The sequence below is a fragment of the Chionomys nivalis genome, chromosome 11, assembly GCF_950005125.1.
Source record: "Chionomys nivalis chromosome 11, mChiNiv1.1, whole genome shotgun sequence".
NCBI classification, from domain to species: Eukaryota; Metazoa; Chordata; class Mammalia; order Rodentia; family Cricetidae; genus Chionomys; species Chionomys nivalis.
Genome location: NC_080096.1, coordinates 65,320,084 through 65,327,069, shown reverse-complemented (window position 1 = coordinate 65,327,069; position 6,986 = coordinate 65,320,084).

Genomic DNA, 6,986 nt, shown 5'->3' with positions numbered 1-6,986 from the left:
GTGTGTGTTGTGTTCATGTGTGTATGTAATGTATGCACAAGTCTTGGTAGTGTGATTGAATGTGTGTGCACTCTATGTGGAGGCCACTCTTCGGTGTCATTCCTCAGGTCCACTCACCTTATATTTTCTTCAGAGATCACCCTGAGGGTTTGGTAAACAAATAAACCCAGCAGATGTTTCTGTTAACTCTTACCCCTTTAAAACTAATTTACCTTTATTTGTTTCCCTTGAGTGCAAAGACATGTCTCTTATCTCTGAATCTTTAACAATACTCTCTCACATCATTCAGAATTGTATCCTTTAGCATGATAGTATGTCACATGGAAGAAATTGAACTACTTTTTCACTTAGCTTAGTCAACTTTTCTTCAAACAGGTAGCAGAACAGCTCACACAGAGATGTAGTTCCCTTTGCAATATAACCAGGAAAGCAAGAAATGCCTACTTCCTCTTGAACACCAGTTTGAATTTTGCTACAGTAAAACCCTTTCTGCAGTAATATTTTAAGCTTCCAGGCTGATTCTATATAACCTAATTTTTATACACTATGCACAATTTGTAGTCACTCCATCAATGTCTCATTATGTTTTCTTTTACCAATGCAATGACAATGATTAATTTCCAAAGACTGTTAAATACAAACTTTACCTTGGAGGAGATTAAAATGTTGCAGGGTACTGTTGAGGGTTGACAAATTTGCACTCATCATAAGATGGCAGTTCCCATAGACATTTAGAGAGCACTGTACAGAAAGCATAGAAAGCTTGATAACGTACTTCAATACACTTTAAAGAATAATATCAGAGACCCAGCTTCACTTCAGCTATTAAAGATGATGCTATTAGTTAATGTGTATAGGAATGTTAATGCATTTTTAAAATAATGAATCAATATGGGAAGAAACAAATATTTTACTTACAGAATATTAAAATAAAACAGATATATTTACATAGCTTTAATTCATGATTACCTTGTATATCTATATGATAAAATTTTTACTTCTCCATTACAGGGAAATAATGTCAGAAATGTAATAAGTTGTTTATTTTTAATATTTTTAAGGATAGATTTGTGTTATGTAAGTGTGGCAAAATTATTGCATGCATGATGGGGAAACTCTGTTAACCAATCATGCCTATGGTGATGGAGAATTGTCTGTATTCTGTCAATCATATTTTAAATAAACGCTGAGTGGCCAGTAGCCAGGCAGGAAGTATAAGCAGGAAAACCAAACAGGAAGTAGAGGTGGAGAAATGAGAACAGGAGTATTCTGGGAAGAAGGAAGCTCTTCCCCCAGTCCTGTTCAGACCACTGAAGAATCAGGATGTGACCTACCCTGCTGAAAAAGGTACTGAGCCATGTGGTTATCAAAGACAAGAATAATGAATTAATATAAGCTACAAGAGTTAATAAGAAGACTGAGCTAATGGGCCAATAGGTTTATAATCTTATGAAGACCTCTGTGTGATTTTCTTTGGGACTTGCCAGCTGTGGGAACTGGGCAGGAAAGAAACACCAACAAGCAGGACCTCCTGTTACATGCCTAGTTAAAATGTGGCTACCTGAAGCCCAGGGAAGAAAAACTGGGATAGACCAGGTGTTTTCTCTCTCTGGGTGACTCTCACTAGATACAGAGAAACCGGGACTTCTCATTCTTGTGGCATTAATTTCCCCTTATAACAATTAAAAATATAATTGTTTATCTTTAATCTGGCCTTTACAAAGCAAATGTTAGGTGCTTGTCAGAGCAGTTTTCTCTTTTTATCTTTTTTTCATATTAGCAGCCTGTGCTGGACATGCTTAGCCATGCAGTCTATGGAGTAGGCATATTCTCCTAATCTCCAAAGATTTCCAGATTTTTAAGAGTTTAATATTGTAACCAAACTGCATCTCATAATTGTTTTGTGACTGAGGGAAGCAATGACAGCACCAAGAGTGTACAATCAGGCTAGTTTCAATACTTTCAGTTCCTGCTTTCCATCAAGCACTTACTGCATGGACATGGGTGGATGTGTCAAGTAGCCCAGTGGAACTTCGGGACTCTCTGTATGTATGGCAGTGAGCCAAAAGGAGAAAACATTTGGGGAGATATTCATACCTGCTGCCATGAAGCTCAAGCTATTGATCCCAAAGGTAACCTCAGCTTTATGTCATCGAGGGTTGGACTTCAACCAACTCTAAACTTCCCTGCCTAAGCTGAGCATCCTATTAACTGAACATCTTAGTGTCCTTATGTTCTATTCTACAATTCATGAGTGACTTCAAGTTGCCTCTGTGAAATGCTGACTCCAGTCTCTGCCTTACGCTGGTTCTCTACTCTAGGCCTCCCAAGCAGTTGGTTGCCTTCCATGATCACAGAGACAAAGTCTTCACAGGCACAACATATCAAATAGAACCCTGCCTACCTTGCTAGCCCAAAAAACTGGAGTTGGCATTGTCTCACAAAATTTTTTCAAGTTTTTAAGAACCATTCTTCAGTCATATGGGCAACACTGACAGTCTCTTTCAATTGACCATGGATAGTTGGATAAACTTTTCAATGGAGCTTCTGTCTTCTCTCTAGTGTCTAAAGAGCCATGGTGTGAGCCACATGCTTCTTGCTGCTTTCAGTGTACTATCTTGTTTCTCTTTGATTTTCAGCTATCTGAATATCTTCTTTATGGTTATGATTCCTCTCACCCTTTATTACTTTGAAATATGAACATTTCTTTGTTATTCTATCTTCCCATTCAACATATCATGTAATATAGCTTTATGGAAGCTAAGATTCATTGAGATTCATTTTCTTTTACAAGCTGTTCAATATTATATATATATATATATATATCTCATAATACAAGATGTTGGCTACAAATAAAATGTTATATAGTTTTGTTTAAATGAAATTATTTATTGATCAGAAGAGAGTGACTTATTGTTATACCTATAGATCAGTGCCTCGATCGACACACATCAGAGAAGCTTCTTCTTGCAGTAGATAGATATTAGCATTGAAAGATAAAACTGAAAAAAATGTGGAGTGAGTGAAATGTTTTGGACCATTCTACCCTAAATAAAATGTCTTCATAAAACCCTTCCACCTCAAAGCCTAGAGATATTTGCAGAGAAAAAGAAGGTAGAAAAACTGTACTAACTAAAGGTAATGGATAACTTCAAGGAAGCTGTATTTTTCAGACACATCAGGACTGATGCACATGTGAACTCACAAAGACTGGCAGTATGCATAATACTAGGACAGTTAAAGCCAGATAACACCCCAGCAAAGAAATGGAGAAGTGGACATGGGATCCCATTTCTAACCAAGAAGTTATATGCAGTTGATTATTTGCTGGCAAAGATAACTCAGTATTCTACCATGGAATCTCCCTAGGTATATCAACCACACTACAAGGCATGTCCCAGCTTCAGAAACAGCTGATCAAAACAAAAAGAATTAAATGGCATTAAGTTTAATTTTGCATTGTTTTGACATTGTGTGTGTGTGTGTGTACATGCATGCACACATGTGAGTATGTGTGTGGGGGGTGGTTGTGTGCACATTTGCCCTGTCTGATTGGTGTTTTGCTTGCTCATTTTTATTACCATGCTTTTTTCCTTTTTTTTTTTTTGGTTTGGCAAGGTTTTGTGCTTCATTTTGTAGCTTTTATTTTTCTTCTTTGTTTTCTTTGTTTATTTGAGAGAGAGAGAGAGAGAGAGAGAGAGAGAGAGAGAGAGAGAGAGAGAGAATATAAAGTTGAGTTGGTAAGGAGGTGAGGAGGACCTGAGGATATTTTGGGAGGTAAACAATATAAGAATGCATTGTATGAAAAAATTCAAAAACAGTTATTGCTGTGGTGGATATAAACTGATGAGAGAAAAAGGATCAGGTTTCTTTCTAGGTCTTATAAAAAAAAAGAAACCCATATTGTCCTCTTTGCAAACACTGCAAATTCTAGATTTTATTTGATCTCACAGTGAGCCTTCTGGATGAATGTTGGGAGACCCTATTGGTCAGAGTTTGTAGTCTACCATAGCTTAGCTGTTCTCTCTGGTTTCAGCACAATATGGAGGACTCAATCCCAGTGGGAATTTTATGCTCTCTACCTAGCCTTATGATGTAGGAGGTCCTTCTGTATTTGTGTTGACCTTATTGGTTTAATAAAGAAGACTGCCTTAGCCTAGTTGATAGGGCCAACTCAGATAGGCGAGGAAGACAGAACAGAATTCTGGGATGAAGAAAGCAGGGTCAGAGAGAACCACCATGGAGCCAGCTACCAGGTCAGACATGCTGTATCTCTCCCGGTAAGCCACAGTCATGTGGTGATACACAGATTTAATAGAAATGGGTTAATCAATATGTGAGAGTTAGCCAATAAGAGGGTAGAAATAATGGACCAGGCAGTGTTTTAATTAATACAATATCCGCATGGTTATTTTGGGGGTTAAGCTAGCCAAGCAGTGGGAGGTAGTCCACTCATCATTACTGCACCTTATCTGAAGAATATCTCTAGGCCAGGATGCCTGACTTATATCAAGGATAACTCTTGACACATTTCTCTGCAGATACTCTTCCTGTGTTGTCCACATGGTGATTACATGCTCAAGTTATTCATAGGGCTATGTTGACACTAATTCAATTATATGATAGGAGCATGCCATACCACCTTGTGCAAATTAGGTGATACCCCAGCCTGTGTCCCATCTCTTTAGCTCCCCTCACTCTGGAATATAGTTGGGCTGTCTCACTGAAGTTATATCCTGGAAACGTATTTCCACTGAGATCACAAGCCTTCCATAGTTCTTGTTCATCCCTTCTGCCCCTTCGTTCTCAAATATTGGTGGTGAATGGACTGTGAAAAAAGAAAAGACCCCACAGAGGAATATCCTGAAACATATGGTTAATTACTTAGCTGAAATTGTGGTTTGTGTGTCGGGATAGAGTGATTAAAATAGTCATACAATGAAAAAATAGAATAAAAAATACTAAGTTGTAGTAATAAAAAGTGCTAAATTGCTCTTCTGAAACTAGAAATTTAGACATAGTTAGGACTGTGTGCATTCCCAAAAAGCTGTGTGTCCAAAATCTCTGAATTTGAGGAATTGTGTAAGTAGGATTTAAAGAGTGAGACAGAGATATTAACTACTTACATAGAGCTCTAACATCTCCCTTTCTGCTGTCTTTCTTTCTCTTAAACACACACACACAAACACACACACACACACAAAGTAAGCTGTTGGATTAAGCTGTCCTTGGATTTTTTTTTTCCTTTTGCAATGAAATTTTGATTAAGGTAATATATGAATAAATGAAAATGAGGTATTTATGTTGCTTGTTTCAGGTGTAACCAAATGTAAACTTTCCTTTATCCACTAAAATTTCAGGTTATATAGAATGGGTGAGCATATTAAATAATACAACTCTGAAAACATTTAACAAATTTTGGACTGATAACAGCAAAGATTTGCATCCAGTGCCTAGTATATAAATTACATCCAATACTGCTTGTGTCACAATCCATATTATTCAAGAATGGTATAACTATTCTGGATTTATCTTTTTAATGTTATCTCTGTCAAATTATTGAATATATATATATATATATATATACACACATAAACAAAGTGTTTATTTTGATTGTCATTCAAGAATGAAAACAAAGTTTCAAAAATTGGTCAATAAAAGTACCATAGAGTAAAACCAAAATTATAAAGCCAAACACTATAAAGCAAGTTCTATGCTGGAGATAGTGTTGGCTTTTTATAATTACCACAATTCATTATTTAAAATGTTTATTTTATATCAAAATAGCTTGAAATGTGAAAATAAAGTAGAAAATACTATCTATAAAGAAAAAGTCAAATTATAGAAATTGCTGAGAAATCCCAGAGATGAAATATAATAAATAAAGGCTATTTGTCAACTTAAAACTCTTTCCTCATTCCTAAGTGTCACTTTCTAGTACCTAGAAATTTATTTTTCCTGGATGTTCCACTGGCTACACATATTGGGATCCCAGAACTCTCTGTCAGCAAATACCTAGCCACCATATCCTCCAAAGGAAAAGAGAGGGCTACAGAAACCAAGTGGGGAAAAAAAAAAAAAGCACTAACTCAACCAGGAAAAGACCAGATATCAAAACACAAAATTATAGTAATCACAAAACCAAATTTCTAGATGTCAGCATGAAAAACAACATCACTAAAGGCAAGGAGAGTATATCTCCACTAGAACCAAGCAATCAGTAAAAGCCAGGAGAGTGTATCTCCAATAGAACCAGCAACTCTACAATAAGTGGCCCTGTGAAACTGTGAAACGCAACAGAACTGAAGCACAAGACAAAACCTTCAAATTGTCTCTGAGAGTACAACAGAGGTCCTTAAAGAGGAAATGAATGAATATATTCAGGAAATATATGAAAATATAAAGAAACAATAGAAGGAAATCAATATAAAAAGATCAATATCTGAAAGAGGACTGGACTCGAATCTAAAAGAAAACCCAAACTGTGGAAAATGTAGAAATGAAAAATTTGCAAACTCAAGCAAGAAACTCAGAGGCAATCACTGTCAATAAATTAAAAGAGGTGGAAGAAAGAATTACATGCATTAAAGATGTGGAAACACTATGAAAATGCCAAGCCTATAGTACTGAAATAGAAAAATTAAAAAGACACTAGGTCAATTGTCCAGAATATGTTTTTAACCAAATTATTGAATAAAACTTAAATAATCTGCTGGGCAATGGTGTCACTTGTCTTTAATCCCAGCACTTGAAAAGCAGAGGTAGGAGGACTGAGTTTGAGGCCAACTTGATCTACAGAACAAAGAAATAATATTAAAGCTTGAAAGGGAGACAAAAATCAAGTAGCAAATAAAAGAAGACCTATTAGAACAACACCTGACTTCTCAATAGGGACTCTAAAAGAAAGAATGGTTTGAAAATAATGTTCTATAAATGTTAAAAGGCTAGAGATGCTAGCCAAGATTACTATACCCAACAAAACTTCC